This window comes from Pyrus communis, chromosome 14 (assembly GCF_041283825.1).
Source record: "Pyrus communis isolate YQ-2024b chromosome 14, ASM4128382v1, whole genome shotgun sequence".
Classification (NCBI taxonomy): domain Eukaryota; kingdom Viridiplantae; phylum Streptophyta; class Magnoliopsida; order Rosales; family Rosaceae; genus Pyrus; species Pyrus communis.
The window spans coordinates 11,653,595-11,671,798 of record NC_142578.1 but is presented as its reverse complement, the minus strand read 5'-3'; the positions used below and the strand labels follow the sequence as shown (position 1 = coordinate 11,671,798).

Here is an 18,204-nt window from a genome sequence, read left to right as displayed (position 1 = left end):
TCTTTATGGGATTTTGAGATATAGAGAGCCCTATTTCTGGTTTTTGTTGTTTTCAATGTCACATATAGTTGTCACGGGGCCTAAGGCTGCATTGTGGGGCTGGACATTGCATGTGAGTTGCGGCAGAAGACCAAGAACAAGAAGGCATCCCATGACCATGAGTCTTGAGTTGTCCACGATAAACTTGCCCCTACTCCTCTATTTTTGTTTGGGTTAGATATTGTAGATGATTAGGTTAATGTTCATTTACTAGGTAATCACTGATTATGAATAATTATAGTAGTATAATACACATTCTCTATTCTATAAACATGTTAGAATTTGAACATTCAATCGAAAAATATATGAAGAGGATTAAAACATTATATTGCGATTCAATGCAATAACATATACTCTTTCCTGTGATATACACACTTAATTTAAATTTAAATCAAGTATGCAAACATGAGCGTAATTGAACTAGCTATAGCTATTTGCACACTCTACATCAAAGTTAAAATCTCCTCATATAATTAAGAATAATGCTACTGACGATTGTCCACAAAATTTTCGGGTGATTTAAGACTATGATGCATTGTGCGTTTTAGATGCATTGTGCATTAATGATTAAAAGTCATTCAAAACACATGAGCAATTGACCGTAATCAGCTTTCTCGAAACCAAAACATGGTATTTAGTAGTAAATGAGATTACTTATTCACCATCTCAACTGTAGGCTTGGAGTTGTGGACAATATGGTCCTGTCCTTGTTGTTCGACATAGATATTATGCATCAGTATATAGTAGAGGAGTGTATTTTTACTCACTATGTTTAAGTGTTGGTAATCCTCACTGTTCTACTCATTGGATAATTTTAAATTTTAAAATTTGTATCTATCGATTACGTAAAATTTAAAATTTAAATTTATTTAACAATAATAAATAGAATTGTAAGCAAAACTATTGTCATAGTATAGTACCCGGCGATCATGTCGTACGTCATTGGGTGTTCATGTGGTTTACAAAGGGTTGTCAGTTTCGAAAACGGTCACAAAATTAACGGCCAAATTTTCTTAGCCATATATTTCCCGCCCGTTGAACTCAAGTTGTAGGCAGCTCTGCTTTCCGTGCCGTTGAGATTCACAAACGAACTTAGACACCTCACCATTTACTGCCCCAATTTTTGCAACGTCAAACCCTATTAAAAAGGAAATAGATTAAAAAAAATAGTTGGAATTTTTTTTTCCTACAAAAAACAATTTTGTGTATATTAAAGTGAGATGTGCTTAGTCTCACAACGAGCTAACAAAAATGTGGTTTAAATTCACCTTTAGTCAAAGTCAAACCTAAAACTTATCACTTACAAATGAAGAGGAATATCACTAAACTGTAGTACTAAGTGGTAAAAAGTTAGAATTCTAAACCCAAAAAAATTTGTAAATGATTGAACCAAACAATAAAAAGGTCATATTGAGGAGAGATTTTGTCATGTCACACCATATATACTCACATAAATTTGTTAAACCACTGAGAAATATAAACTGAAAATGTATATAAATCCAATGATCGAAAATTCAATTGTCCAAACAGAAATACAATTGTGTGTATAATGGCGACTAATAATGTGTCCGAACAAAAATTGAGTCCACAAAATTATATTTAAACTGGCCAGTAATCAGTGTCCAAACAAAAATTCAATTGTGTGTATCTGTGATGCTAGACTAACAGTGTAATTGATAAATTTGAACATATATCACTGCTCGATGTGATTATAGGTTTTTTAACTACTTTTATTTCATAATTTAACGATTAATTTAACGATTAATTTAACGATTATACCGTTATATTGCAACATGCAAGGCATACAGTTATCATATAAAACAACCAGCTTTTACTTGGTAAGAAAAAAAAGGACCACCTATCTCCCCTCCCCAAGAAGAAACTAGAAAAAATTGTTTAAATAATTAGAAAATTGGACCACAACATGTAACTACATATATATACCAAATTCTATTTACACATTGTTTATTGGGCATTAGGTGTGGGAACTAGGGTACCGTTTGGTACACAGACGGGACGGGACGGAACTGGATGGAATGGGACGGAACAAAGATTTTGTGTCATGTTTGGTACTGGCAAGATGGAACAGGACGAAACGAGATTAAATGACTAACTTACCCTTTTTATTTGACTCTCTCTCTCTCTCCCGTTTCCGTGCTTTCTCTTCATCCTTATGTTTCTTGTTCTTTGCATGCTCAAATTGATCCCAGTAAAAATCAAACCCATACTTTCTCTTCAATTCAAACCCATATTTCTCTTCTTTTAATTTCTTTCTCTTCAAACCAAAGACAGAAAAATCCCAAATTGTTTTTTTTTTTCAATTTACAGAGGCTTCGTCGGAGCGTCGAAGAAGGAGGTGGAGCGCGAAGGTGACAGTGCCGGAGAAGAAGGTGGATCGCGGAGGGACTGAACCGACGGCCGTGGTCTCCTCTCTGCTATGCGATAGAACCGGGTTTGGTGTTTGTTTGTTTGGGGGTTTTGGTGGAAATTGAATTCAAAGATCGATCGATCGGCCATGGATGGCAGAATTTTTGAGCAAAACCAGGCTGTTGTTGTCCTGGCATCATCATCGTCATCAAAACAAAAAAAGCAACATCTGCGTTTTCCCAAAGAGTTGTAATTACAATAAATCAAGGTCTTTCTCTTGCTCTTTCAAATTGAATACGGACATTTCATGATAGATCCGATCTTTTAGCTATTTCAGTTTGTTAATAAGTCCTATTCTTCAGGGATTAGTGGTTAGTGCTTTGACGATTCCCTCTTAGTTTGTTACCACGTTTTAGGATGTTGTAAACGTGGGCTGTTATTTTGATTTTATCTCTTTGTAAAAGGCTATATATGCCTACAGTTTGTTTGCAATAAATAAGTACTTTCATTCAAACTCGTGTGGTATAATTTGTTCTGAGTGTTCTTAACATTTGGTATCAGAGCCCCATCACAGGGGCCTGATTGTGAGTGTGTGTGGAAGGAAACTGCAGTTTTCTTTCAGAGTAAGGGAGTCAAGCAGAATGGCAGAAAGCAATAGCAGTGGTTTTGTGCAGCCGACCATTCCCAAATTTGACGGACATTACGATCATTGGGCAATGTTGATGGAGAACTTTCTCCATTCCAAGGAGTATTGGGATCTCATCGAGAATGGGATTTCACAGGTGGTGACACAAAGGGTTGAGAACCAGGGAGAAGCACAAAGCAAATTGATCGAGGGGCAGAAGCTGAAGGACTTAAAGGTAAAAAATTACCTTTTTCAAGCTATAGACCGGAGTATCTTGGAGACTATACTCGACAGAGACACATCTGTAAACACGAAAAATTCCTGAAACAAGAGACAAGAATACGGGTACAAAATATATTTTTTGTTTGTATTGATTTTGGGGTTACAATCTCTTTGTAATTTGATCCTCTGATTCTATCTTCGTAGGGTGAAGGTTTGTGGATGAGCTGTTGATCCAAAGGGCCGTCGGGGCTTGATCTAGGGATGAACAGTTGATGAACGGATCTTCGAGGGCTTTTGGGCTTGATCTTGAAGACTGGATGTATGGATTTCTTCAAGGGCTTTTGGGCTTGATCTTGAAGGTTGATGGATGAGCGGATCTTCAAGGGCTTTTGGGCTTAATCTTGAAGAACGATTGGATGTGTGGATTTGTTGAGGTTGTTGATCCAAAGGGCCGTTGGGGCTTGATCTTAGGATGAACGGATGATGAACACTTTCTTCAAGGGGCCGTCGGGGCTTGATCTTGAGTCGGTGGAAGTTCTTCAAGGGCCGTTGGGGCTTGACCTTTGAAGGAGGATTTGACGAAGAACGAAGAGTGTTTTCTTGATCCTTCGGGATTTGCTTGAGAGCTTTAGAGTTTCGAGGCTTCAAGGTTTTGGTGTGATGTAAATTCCCTTCTTTCTTTCTCTTCTTCCTTTCTTTCTTCCTCCTGAAATGAATGCCTTGGCCTCCTATTTATAGAATTCCAAAACTTGATTTTTTGGATTTAAATAATCAGATGAAATAAATCATTTCTGCCAGATATTGACACGTGTCCTATTTGATGACCTTTCCAATTTATTTCGATTTTTCGTTGAGTCACACGCTACATGTAAAATTTATGTGACACGTAAGCGTTGAAATTTTAATTATTGGTTAACATTCATTTCACCGAAATTTCGATGTCTACAAATGCCCCCACTTCAAGGCGCGTCGTTGACATGTGCTTGTCACGTGTAGAAGATGCGTTTTGAAGTCCCTTAATGTAGATGTCAACCCAAGGGCCGTCGGGGCTTGATCTTGAATTGAGCTGGAAATTTCTTCAAGGGCCATCGAGGCTTGATCTTGAGTTCGACTGGAAGATTTTCTGGTTTCCTCCAATCGTTGATTTTCCACAAGCTTAATCTTGAACTGGGCTGGAAGATTATTTTGGTCTCCTCCGAAGGTCTGAACTTACTCTTTTTATCTGGAGTTGAATTTGATTCAAGGGTGGTGAACACTTGATTTTGAATCGGACTTGTGATTTCTTCAAGGGCCATTGAGGCTTGATCTTGAACTGGGCTGGAGGATTCTTCTGGTCTCCTCCGCTCGTTGATTTTCCTTTGTGCTACTCTTGAACTGGGCAGCAGGATTCTTTTGGTCTCCTCCGCTCGTTGATTTTCCTTTGTGCTACTCTTGAACTGGGCAGCAGGATTCTTTTGGTCTCCCCCCGAAGGTCTACGAGCGGTTTCAGGATATGGCAGGCAAGTACGAGGTGGAGGTGCTGACCTGTTTCTTTGTTCAATCTTTCCAATTTGTATTGAATACGAATCAGAAAGATTGAAGTTTCCTTGTCCCTTCTCTGACAGTGTATCAACCGTTGAAGATGACTACTCGAGAGCAATACTAGGTAAGCAATCAGGAATAGATTCCAGGTAGTCGGTTCCAGTTCGGAAGACTGACTCCAAGTGCCGGCTGATTGCTTCTTTCACTTTGCCATGCGAGTAAGAACAAGGACAAAGAAAAAGACAGGGAAAAAGCATGATATGAGATACCTTTGCTTTCGAAGAAGCAGCGAATGAATCAGCACATATATTTGTTGTGCTTGTCTCCACATGCTTCGATGTATCATTTTTGCTTGCCTTACTTGCTCCCCTTTGCAGAAGTGGTATTTCCTTATGCAGGTTTAGCATCTTCTCTTGTAGTATTTGTCCTCCGATGCAGGAGTTGAATGCAACCTTTGCATTTAAATGGTGCTTCACTCCTTGGTGGCAACTGGTTTGAGTGGAGGTTCCGACATATTGCTTCCTCTGTCCTTGTCTTGGCAGGTGAGAACAAGGGCAAAGGAAAAGATAGGGAAAAAGCATGATATGAGATACCTATGCTTTCGCCCTTGATGATATGAGATACCTTTGCTTTTGAAGAAGCGGTGAATGAATCAGCACATGCTTCAATCTATCGTTTCCTCCTGGGTCATCTGTACCCCAGGCATCTGGTATCTTCAAAGGTTGAATAGGTTTTCTCAAGGGAAGAAGAAGAATTGAGTATTTCGAGAGGCTTTGCTGGGAGTGCGCCCTCAGAGGTGAGGAAGAGTTGGGCATTTTCTTCAGGTCTGCCTTGCCATAAGAGACGAAGGTCGACACATATAGGGATTTCTTAATAGCAAGTGGTGGTACCGTTCTTTTACCCTTGTCGACAAACGTCTCTTCGATATCTGAACGGCGCCTCTTCGATTTCTGAACGACGCCTCTTCGATTTCTGAACGAGCGCCACTTTTGACAAAGTTGCACGCGTTTTCTGAAAAGCAGAGAAAGCGTCGCCGAACTTTGCGCTTGTCGGCTAAAGACGTGTAGTTGCGATGATGGCCTCCACGTGTTCTCGACTTTGTCAGATATCTTTTGACAAAGTTGAACGCGTTTTCTGAAAAGCCGCGAACGCGTCGCCGAACTTCACGCAGGAAAATCCGGATTTTTGAATCGGTGGTCGTGTCGCTTGGCTTTTTACAGAGGTATCGATCACTCCAACCTACACACTCTGAAAATTGCCCATTCTTGAAAATCGTCTCCGGCCTTTTGAGAATTATCTCCATCCACCCCTTCTCTTTGAACACTTTTGAAAAATGGCAAACCCATCGAACCTTAGCTTAGACTTGAGTCTCAGCAGTGATACGGGCGTGCCGCGTCAAGGTAACGTATGGCGCCCTTCTTTCTTATCTTCTAACGGTCCTCTTACAGGTGAAGACTCCGTGATGCAGGACGCCACAACAGCTACAATAGTAGCTAGGAACCTCCTCACTCCAAAAGATAGTAGGCTGCTGTCAGGACGGTCCGATGAGTTGGCCGTTCAAGAGTCCCTCGCTCTCAGCGTTCAGTGTGCAGGCTCTGTGTCCAACATGGGCCAACGCCTACTTGCTCGCTCCCGTCAGGTTGAATCGTTGATGGCAGAGGTGGAAAGTCTCAAGCAAGAGATCAAGCAGCTGAAGTATGAGAATAGAAGTTTGCACGTGCTTGCAAACAACTATTCAACGGGCATGAAGAGGAAGCTTGATGAGCTGCAAGAGTCTGAAGGTCGGATTCAAAGTGACCGTCAAAGGTTTTCGTCTTTCCTCCAGAGGCACCTTTTTCCTGGGTCTTCCAGCGTTTGGCCAAGTATTGAGGCCTGGAATGCTCTAGCTTCAATGCCTCCCGCTCCGATGCCTTCTGCTCCGATGCCTTCTGCTCCGATGCCTTCTGCTTCTAGAGTTTTGCCAAGTAATGGGGCTTCACGTGAACATCCTTTGTGAAAGCTCCATCTTTTTTTTTTTTTTTTTTTTTTTTTTTTTTTTTTTTGTACACACTTGTAATTTCTTGGAGATTAATGGACATGCTTTATTTTATTCAGTGTATTGTGCTAAATACAAATAAAACATATACATCACCATCCATCATCATTCATTTTTATTTTATTTTATTATTATTATTATTTTATTTTATTCTATTTTATTTTTCTTTTACTTTTCTTTGCTTTCGGTGGCACTAATCCACCATTCATTTATATATATATATATATATTTCAGATGGTGCCAGAAGCACAATTATTGTTTTTTTTTTTTCTTTCTTTTTATTATATATATATATATATATATATATTTTTTTTTTTCTTTTTGCACATGGTTCCAGAAGCACCATCATTGTTTTTATTTTATATATATATATATATATATATATGTTTTTTTTTTTTTTTTTTTTTTTTTTTTTTTTTGGGATGGTGCTGTCCATCCAGATTCCATCATTTTTTTTTTTCTTTATATGGTGATCTGCAAGGTTGAGTTTGTGGGTGAAAACCCAGGCCGAGTCTGAGAGAAGACGGAGGAGATCTTTGGGTGTGAGTTGACAAACTTTGATTTTGTCAATCACATTCAAAGGCAGCAGCAGAGGCAAGAAGATGTGAGTTGACAAACTTTGTTTTTGTTAATCACATTCACAGGCAGCAGCAGAGGCGAGCAGATGTGAGTTGACAAACTTTGTTTTTGTTAATCACATTCACAGGCAGCAGCAGAGGCAAGCAGATGTGAGTCGACAAACTTTGTTTTTGTTAATCACATTCACAGGCAGCAGCAGAGGCAAGCAGATGTGAGTTGACAAACTTTGTTTTTGTTAATCACATTCACAGGCAGCAGCCATGGCGGAAGTGCAGAAGCAGCCAGAGCTTGAAGCAGAGTGTAAGGCGTCGAGCTTCATGATCGGCTAGTCGTTTGACAGCGGTCACTGAAGTTCTTCGCCGATTTTGACCACGGTGGCCAGAGTGAGAAGCTTGAGGTAGTTAGTGGATGTTGTTGCTGCGGCTATGGAGTTTGGAGAGCTAAAGATGGAGCACAGCCGTGAGGAGACAGAGGAAAAAGCTCCACCATCACCATTGCGATTCAACCCAATGCTGCCACCATAATCAATGCCATCAAAACAGAACGATTTCCCCTACCATATGGACTCTGCTCCCTGCTGCAGTGAGCAATCAACCCGCTCATGGCTTGAGAGCAAGAGCCAACCCAATCTTGGCGCTCTTCTCAATGGCCTTGGTGTCTACCTCTCCTGAAACAGTGAGGAATGAACTAGTCCGCATAGCAAGAAAAGGAGGTGATGCTGTCAGTGCTTAAGGCCAAAATCCGAAGCTGCTGGAGATTTTTGCTCGTAGTTTGAATCATATCGTAATCAAGTGACAACACTAAGAGCACGCTCTATTTCCTCCAACGAACGACCTTTCGTTTCAACCACATTACCAGCTATGTACAAGACAGCCAGAAGGCAGACGCCAGCGAATCCAAAATACACTGTGCCGATCCCGAACTTAGTTACAAGGCTCAAGAAGTAGAGGCCTATGACTAAGTTTGAAATCCAGTGCATGCCCAATGACAAAGAAACTGCTTTTGCTCTGATTCTTGAAGCAAAAATCTCTGGTAGAAGAAGAGCAGGCACAGGGCCAGCGCCAAATGAAAAGGACAATACATAGAGAACAGTTCCAGCGACAGAAAGTTGTGGGCCACATTGAGCTGCTCCAAGCTCACCATCCTTCCAATCGTCTCCGGTAGCAACCCCAGAAACTGGTTGAAGCTGACGTCGAACACCGTCAAGTTCTTCAGCATCCCAATCTCTGACGGCAAGCAAGACCGGAATCCATTGTTCATCAGGATAATCTCGTTGAGGTTTGACATGTTCCCCAAACTAGCCGGAACGCAGCCGTGGAACTTGTTGTTGGCGAGGACGATGACGGAGACCGGCGAGTTCCCGAAGTTATCAGGCAGATTGAACCGGAACCGGTTGTGGTTGATGAAAGTGGCGTCCAAGTCCTTGTCGAACAGCTCCTTCGGCACCGTCCCTTCGAACTCGTTGAACCTCAGATCCAAGAATTTCAGCTTCGGCAGCCGGAGAACCACCCGAGGGAACTTTCTGGCGAACCGATTATTGCTCAAATCGAGCTCGAACAGCAGCTTCAGGCGGTTGAACTTGTGAGGTACAGTTCCACAGAACCTGTTGGAGTTGATGTGGAGCAATACGAGATCCGTGAGCAGCCCGAGCTCCTCCGGCAAGTACCCGGCAATGTCGCCGTGGTTGAGGTCGATCCCCGCCACAGTCCGGATCGTTCTATTGTCGAGCGCCTTGGTGCAGAAAACAGCGGTGTACTTGCAGACATTAGATCCGACCCAATTGCCCGTGATGTTGAACGGGTCGGAGAGAATGGCCTGCTTCAACGCCTGCAGAGCTATGTAAGCGTTCCGGAGCCGGTCGTTCTTGAAGACCAGCGAGGGGTCGACCGTCACATGCTCGCCGCGGTCACCGAACTCGTCGCGGTAGTAGAAGAGCTGGCGGTGCTTGATGTAGAGGGCTTCCTCGTCGGAGAGAGGTCCATGGCTGATAATGCGGCTGCTGTTGGATGAGTTGACTTTGAAGCTGGATTCGGAGCTAGTGAAGGAGAGAAGAAGATGGTGACTTGGGCCGATTCGGCCGCTGGGCTTGGACTTTAAGGACTTGATTTTTTTTTATTTATTTTTTTTTTTTTGCTGATTTTGGGAGAACACATATACATGCATTCCCTTTTTTTTTTTTTTTTTTTTTTTTTTTTTTTTTTGAATAGAGAATATATTTTTTTTTCTAATACATAGTAACATATGTATTTTTTTTTCTTTTGTAATAAAATTGACTTTCTTTAATGAAACATTTATTTATTTATTTTGTTGTGACTGTACTTGAAGTTTTGAAGTTTCAAGTTGCCTACGTACTCTTCCAAAGAAGAGATCAAGTCATGACGTAGTTCAAATGAGTGATGGTTTTTATGATGATTTTGCCGTACACAGTTTATGCTCTTGCGGGCCAGGAGCGTTTGTTGTCACCTTTTAGGCTCGTGCGGACGAGGAGCTTATGGTGTCGTTTGCAGTTTTAACTCGTGCAGACAAGGAGCTTTTGGTGCCGTTTGCAGTTTCAGCTCATGCAGACAAGGAGCTTTTGGTGTCACCTTTTAGGCTCGTGCGAACGAGGAGCTTTTGATCGTTGTTGTCAAGCGATCTTAGAGAGGCATTCCTTGCAATCTTCATAGCAAGGAGTCTTGACTGAGTGATTGAAGAAGTCTTTTGGGAAGAAATCGCGCATCGTGATGGCAACGGACGATCTTTGTGTCATAATTTCATCATCCTCAACATTTTCATGTAGCTTTGAAGGTTGACGGTAGCTGCTTTGCCCCCTTTCCGATTGGTGAACTTGTGGAGGAGACCTATGTTTCTTGTGCATTTTCTTTGGAGTGACATAAGTCCATCCTTTAACTTCACTTGACTTGACTGGCATGGTTTTGGAGCATGCCCCCAGCGGTTGAGGTGAAGATTTTGAGTTCAAAGAGCCAGAAGTGGCGGTGATGTAGTTTGACTTCACCACATCATTAAGATCTAGCTCGATGATTCCTTTCTAAGCCAACTTCATGATGAGATCTTTTAGCACAAAGCACTTTTCCGTCGGATGACCAATGAAGCGGTGGAATTTACAGTACCTTGGACTGTCAGTACGGTTCATCTCTTCCGGCCGTCTACACTCAGGTAGGTTGATCACTTTTTTTTCCAGCAAGTCATCTAACATGGCAACCACGTCAGAGTCGGGGAATGGATAAGTCTTCTCCTCAAGCTCCTTCAAAGTGCGTCTACGTACCTCTTGATCACGAAAAGCTTCGGTTTGAATCGCCTTGCCTCGTGTATGGGTTTTGACTGGAGTTGTGTTGAGCGTCATTACTTCCTTGGTGGGTTTCCACGCAGCCTTATCCACCTTGGGCCCCAAAACTTTGTCATTCTTGTAGTCGGCGATCTGTTCTTTCTTCCCATGACGGGTGATGCTTAACTCCATATCATGGGCGCGGGTGGCTAACTCCTCAAATGTTCGTGGTTTGATGCCTTGAAGGATGTAGTGTAGTCCCCACTGCATGCCTTGAACGCACATCTCGATGGCGGAGGTTTCAGAAAGCCGATCTTTGCAATCCAGGCTTAATGAACGCCATCTATTTATGTAGTCGATGACAGGCTCATCTCTCCACTGTTTCGTACTGGTCAGCTCTAGCATGCTTACAGTACGACGAGTGCTGTAGAAACGGTTGAGGAATTCCCTTTCTAGCTGGTCCCAACTGTTGATAGACTCAGGTTCGAGGTCAGTGTACCAGTCAAAAGCATTACTTTTCAGCGAACGCACGAACTGTTTGACGAGGTAGTCTCCCTCTGTCCCAGCATTGTTGCAAGTTTCAACGAAATGGGCGACATGTTGTTTCGGGTTGCCTTTTCCATCGAACTGCATGAATTTTGGGGGCTGATAACCCCTTGGCATCTTCAAAGCATCAATCCTCTTGGAGTAAGGCTTTGAGTACAGTACGGAGTCGTGCGAGCTTCCTTCGTACTGTGTCTTGATAGTGCTTGCAATCATCTCCTGTAGCTGCTGGATAGAGAGAGATCCCATGGATGTCATTGCTTGGTCTGGCTTCGGCTTCTCTTCAACTTTCTCCACTGGTGGCTCCTCTTCTTCGTCACCTTCTTTCTTTAATAGGCCAATATTTGGGTCGACTTTTACGTCGGGCAGCGCATCTAGTTGGTTGACAAGTGCGGCAATCTGCAAGTCCTTCTCTTCCACAGTCTGTGTGAGCTTTGCGATTGCTTCATTCATCTGAGCTAGCTGTTCTTCAACAGAGGTGACGCCGATGGTCATGACTTGTGCAACCAATAGGCATGACTTTCCTTCAGACATCCAGGGTGCTGATGAAGAAACCCATTGGCCATTTTGGGATGTCATCTTATGCGCCTTAGTAGCATGCTTTGGTGCCCCCAGCAAGGTTAGGTTGATGATAGACTCGCGCCTTTGATGTTCCCTTTGCTCGCTTAGCGGTACCAATTTTGAAGCGGCATGTTGATGAGTGGTTGTGGTGCCAATAGATGCTCCATTCGTGGCGGAAGTGCTTATGCTTCTTCCCTTGGTGGTTGCAAGAACGGCTTGTCCCTTGCTTGATGCCATTGATTTTGGAGGTGTGCTTTGGTTGTTGTCAACTCCGTAACCATGCTCCTTCAACTTCTTTTGAGTTTTGGTGAGGTCGCGATCTTTGTCGTTGACGGTGTTTGAAACCTTCTTTCCAAGATTTGAAGAGGAAGCAAAGTCATGCCTAGCCTTTGACATGAGTTCGTAGGCATTTGGGTTGAAGCCTTCTTCGGTCCTTTTAGTTGGAAGAGAGCTTGGTTTCACCATGACACCATGTTGCGCCTCCAGACGGTTGATGAGTCCGGCGGTTTGCAAGTTTTTCTCCTCTGCAGTCTTTATCAGCCTTGCAATTGTTTCCTTCATCTGAACCAGCTGTTTTTCAATGGAGGTAGTGCCGATAGTCATGACTTGTTCTTTGTTTGAAGCCATGGACTGTGCTTGAATATCTTGAACGGAGACAGAGATGAGAGGTAGAGATTATCCCACCGGGCGTGCCAAATTTGTAAACACGAAAAATTCCTGAAACAAGAGACAAGAATACGGGTACAAAATATATTTTTTGTTTGTATTGATTTTGGGGTTACAATCTCTTTGTAATTTGATCCTCTGATTCTATCTTCGTAGGGTGAAGGTTTGTGGATGAGCTGTTGATCCAAAGGGCCGTCGGGGCTTGATCTAGGGATGAACAGTTGATGAACGGATCTTCGAGGGCTTTTGGGCTTGATCTTGAAGACTGGATGTATGGATTTCTTCAAGGGCTTTTGGGCTTGATCTTGAAGGTTGATGGATGAGCGGATCTTCAAGGGCTTTTGGGCTTAATCTTGAAGAACGATTGGATGTGTGGATTTGTTGAGGTTGTTGATCCAAAGGGCCGTTGGGGCTTGATCTTAGGATGAACGGATGATGAACACTTTCTTCAAGGGGCCGTCGGGGCTTGATCTTGAGTCGGTGGAAGTTCTTCAAGGGCCGTTGGGGCTTGACCTTTGAAGGAGGATTTGACGAAGAACGAAGAGTGTTTTCTTGATCCTTCGGGATTTGCTTGAGAGCTTTAGAGTTTCGAGGCTTCAAGGTTTTGGTGTGATGTAAATTCCCTTCTTTCTTTCTCTTCTTCCTTTCTTTCTTCCTCCTGAAATGAATGCCTTGGCCTCCTATTTATAGAATTCCAAAACTTGATTTTTTGGATTTAAATAATCAGATGAAATAAATCATTTCTGCCAGATATTGACACGTGTCCTATTTGATGACCTTTCCAATTTATTTCGATTTTTCGTTGAGTCACACGCTACATGTAAAATTTATGTGACACGTAAGCGTTGAAATTTTAATTATTGGTTAACATTCATTTCACCGAAATTTCGATGTCTACAACATCAAAGGGTATTTGGGACTCTATGAAACATAAATATCAAGGCTCTACCAAGGTGAAAAGGGCACAGTTGCAAGCACTTCGGAGGGACTTTGAGACTCTACACATGAAGGAGGGTGAGACTGTTGACAATCTCTTTGCTCGTACTCTCACTATAGCCAACAAAATGAAGGCTCATGGTGAGACAATGAGCCAAACTCTTATCAATGAGAAGGTCTTGAGGTCTATGACTTCAAAATTTGATTATGTGGTCTGCTCCATTGAAGAATCAAATGATTTGGACACAATGACTATTGATGAGCTGCAAAGCAGTCTGCTAGTCCATGAACAAAGAATGAATGGCCATCGTGGAGAGGAGCAGGTTCTCAAGGTTACTCATGAAGACAACACTAGCAGAGGAAGAGGTCGATGGGTGTTCAGAGGAAGAGGAAGAGGTCGTGGCAGACAACCTTTCAACAAGGCTACTATTGAATGCTTTAAGTGTCACAAATTAGGACACTTTCAGTATGAGTGTCCCAATTGGGAGAATGGAGCCAACTACGCTCAACTAGATGAAGGAGAAGAGCTGCTCTTAATGTCCTATGTAGAGCGTAACCATGCTCAGAGAGAAGAAGTCTGGTTCCTAGATTCAGGATGTAGTAATCATATGAGTGGGAATAAAGACTGGTTCTCAGATTTGGATCGTCAATTCAGGCAGACTGTGAAACTAGGCAACAACTCAAGGATGGCAGTTGTGGGGAAAGGAAACGTTCGAATGCAAGTGAATGGCATCACTCATGTAATTTCTGAGGTCTATTACATTCCTGAGTTGAAAAATAATCTGTTAAGTATGGGGCAGCTTCAAGAAAAAGGTGTGGCAATTCTGATTCAACATGACACGTGCAAAGTTTTTCATCCTAGTCAGGGTCTAATTATTCAGTCTGAGATGAGCATGAACAAGATGTTTGTTGTGCTTGCAGCGATGATGCCTAAAGCTACTACTTGTTTTCAAGCTGTGACAGAAAATGAGAGTTATTTATGGCACTGCAGATTCGGACACTTGAGCTTCAAAGGGTTGAGAACCCTACAATACAAAAAGATGGTCAGTGGCTTGCCTTCTCTTAAAACTCCTGCAAAGTTATGCACAACGTGTTTAGTTGGAAAGCAGCACACGGAATCCATTCCAAAAAAAAGTCTATGGAGGGCGTCACATAAGCTGGAACTGGTGCATGCCGATATATGTGGTCCTATAAAGCCTGCATCAAACAACAACAAAAGGTACTTCTTGAGTTTTATCGATGATTACAGTCGTAAGACTTGGATTTACTTCTTGCATGAAAAATCAGAGGCTTTTACCATGTTTAGAAGTTATAAAGCTTATGTTGAAAAGGAAACAGGTGCTTACCTTAAATGTTTGAGAACTAACAGAGGTGGTGAGTTCACCTCAAATGAGTTTGGGGAATTTTGTAAGGCAAATGGCATAACCAGGCAATTAACCACAGCCTATACTCCTCAGCAAAACAGAGTTGCTGAGAGGAAGAATAGGACTGTGATGAATTTGGTACGTTGTATGCTCACTGAGAAGCAGGTTCCAAAGGCTTTCTGGCCAGAAGCTGTGAGGTGGTGTGTGCATGTTCTCAACAGGTGCCCTACTTTAGCTGTGCAAAATAGAACTCCAGAGGAAGCATGGTGTGGTATAAAGCCTACAGTTGAGTATTTCAGGGTCTTTGGGTGCCTAGCTCATGTGCACGTACCAGATCAAAAAAGGATCAAGTTAGATGACAAAAGCATTCAATGTGTTTTATTGGGAGTAAGCGATGAGTCGAAAGCTTATAGATTGTTTGATCCGATCTCTAAGAAGATAATTGTAAGTAGGGACGTTGTTTTTTAGGAGAATGAGGGCTGGAAATGGGACATGAGCAGGGAAGAAATGAATTCGGATGTGTTAGAATGGGGTGATAGTGAAGAAGAATGTGATGAAGTCGAGAATGAAGTGGAATCTGGAGCAGAAATTAACGAGAATGAAGAAGCTGGTTCAAATGGCACAGATAGAGCTGGCACTAGCTCACCTTCCAGTGAGTCATATGATGAGCCTTCCTCGGGTCCAGTTGAAGGGAGGGCAAGACGAGTTCCACGTTGGATGCAAGATTATGAAACCGGAGAAGGTTTGTCAGAAGAAGAAAACTTGAGTGCCATGACGGTTCTCACACAAGCTGATCCCATTACTTTCGAGGAAGCTGTGAAGAGCAAGAAATGGAGAGATGCCATGAATGCAGAGATTGAGGCCATTGAACGTAATAAAACATGGGATCTGACTGTTCTACCTGAAGGAGTGAAGACCATTGGAGTTAAATGGGTTTTTAAAACAAAACTCAATGAAAGTGGTGAGATAGATAAGTGCAAGGCTAGACTTGTGGCAAAAGGATATGCGCAACAATATGGGATTGATTACACAGAGGTTTATGCTCCAGTTGCAAGACTAGATACCATACGTTTGGTAATTGCCCTAGCAGCTCAAGAAGGTTGAAGTATTTTTCAGCTTGACGTAAAGAGCGCATTTCTGCATGGTGAGCTTAGTGAGGAGGTGTTTGTTCAACAACCTCAAGGATATGAGAAGAAGGGCGAGGAACACAAGGTTTATAAGCTAAATAAGGCGTTGTATGGTCTCAAACAAGCTTCACGAGCTTGGTACAACAAGATTGAGGCCTATTTTGCTAAAGAAGGCTTCGAAAAGTGTCAGTATGAACACACCCTTTTCACAAAGTCGAAGGAAGAAGGTAAACTTTTAATTGTCAGTCTTTATGTTGATGATTTAATTTTTACCGGGAATGACAAGAGCATGTGTGAAGAGTTTAAGAAGTCGATGATGTTAGAATTTGACATGTCTGACTTGGGAAAGATGAGATATTTTATGGGGATTGAAGTACTACAAAATTCTGATGGAATTTATGTGTGTCAAAGAAAATATGCTCATGAAGTTTTAGAAAGATTTGGCATGGACAGAAGCAACATGGTGAAGAACCCCATAGTTCCAGGTAGCAAATTGTCAAAGGACGAAAAAAGAGCTAAGGTTGATGCAAGCATGTTCAAGCAGGTGGTTGGTAGTCTTATGTATTTAACTGCAACCAGACCTGATTTGATGTATGGTGTGAGTCTTATTAGCAGGTTCATGTCGTGTCCTACAGAGCAACACTGGTTAGCAGCGAAAAGACTGCTAAGATATCTGAAAGGAACGACTGATCTGGGGATTTTCTACAAGAAAGGAGGCTGTAAGCAACTCACAGTCTATTCAGAAAGTGATTTTGCTGGAGATGTAGATGAACGTAAGAGTACATCGGGGTGTGTATTCATGTTTAGTTCTGGAGCGGTGTCATGGTCATCCAAAAAACAGCCTGTGGTTAGCCTATCCACCACTGAAGCCGAATACATTGCAGCTGCCTCATGTGCTTGTCAGTGTGTTTGGTTAAGAAGAGTTTTAGCTAAGCTTGATCATGAACAGGAGAAATGCACTATAATTCTGTGTGATAACAGTTCAACTATAAAACTCTCCAAGAATCCTGTTCTTCACGGTAGAAGCAAGCACATTGACATCAAGTTTCATTTTCTTCGTGAATTGGTAAAAGATGGTGTGGTTGATCTGAGACATTGTAATACTGAAGACCAGGTAGCTGACATTATGACAAAGCCGCTCAGGTTGGAGGTGTTTTTAAAGCTTCGTAGTTTGCTAGGCGTGTGTGAAGTTCCTAATATAAACTGAATGCATTCTGCATACAGTTTAAGGGAGGGAATGATAGATCCGATCTTTTAGCTATTTCAGTTTGTTAATAAGTCCTATTCTTCAGGGATTAGTGGTTAGTGCTTTGACGATTCCCTCTTAGTCTATTACCACGTTTTAGGATGTTGTAAACGTGGGCTATTATTTTGATTTTATCTCTTTGTAAAAGGCTATATATGCCTACAGTTTGTTTGCAATAAATAAGTGCTTTCATTCAAACTCGTGTGGTATAATTTGTTCTGAGTGTTCTTAACATTTCATCACTATCCTTGTCCACAAAGAGTGATTTTCACAGAAAAAAGGATTGCTTTTGGGTTGTTGGGTTTGTGGTGGAGGAGGCTACAAGGGACAGGGAGGGTAACGAAGCTACGGGAGAGAGGGAGGTTACGGGAAAGAGAGGGATAGACAGTGGAATTAATGAAAAGGATGAGGGGTATTGTTGTCCAAAAAAATTATAATTTTGTGTCCCATGGGCTAGAACAAGTCGTTCCAGAGGGTAAAGTGGAATCAAAAAATGACTAAAATTCATTCCATGGGATGACGTGTCCCAGTCAATTTGGCGCACCAAATGTGGGACGGAACGCCTCTTCCCACTACGTTACATCCCGTCCCACGTACCAAACGCTACCTAGATGAATTTAACAGAACAACTGATGAAATAGCTTTCCAAATAGGGCTGGAAAAATGATCGAAAAAATCAAACCCGATCTTAATCGTAACAAAACAGACTCGAAAGAATATCGAGCCCATTATATTGAACCATTTGGTAACCGAACCGAAAAATTCCAAAAAACTCAGTATGTGTTTAAAGATTACAGACACATTAGTTGGGGAAAACCGAGGTATAATTTTTATTGGAAATTGTTATGGACACTTTTAAATTTTCATTTTGCACTTCAAACTGTCTATATTTAAAAAAAAAAAATACATTTGTGAAGAGTAGAATGAGATTTTTGAAGGGCTAACCCTTTTGTCGTTAGATTAGTTGTGATTTACTCTCAACCATTGAATTAAACTCAACTCTCTCTCGACCTCACCTCAGAACTTGTCATCTTCTCTCTCGACTCAACAACTTCACCCATCTTTCTCTCTCTCTCTCAACTCTGACAGTCTCTCTCCTTAGACTCCG

General features: G+C 42.0%; 1 pseudogene; it reads right to left on the bottom strand.

Moving 5' to 3' along the window:
* Positions 1–7,985: 7,985 nt before the first annotated feature.
* On the bottom strand, positions 7,986–11,924 carry LOC137723180 (leucine-rich repeat extensin-like protein 4 pseudogene; annotated as a pseudogene).
* Between the last annotated feature and the right edge of the window lie 6,280 nt (positions 11,925–18,204).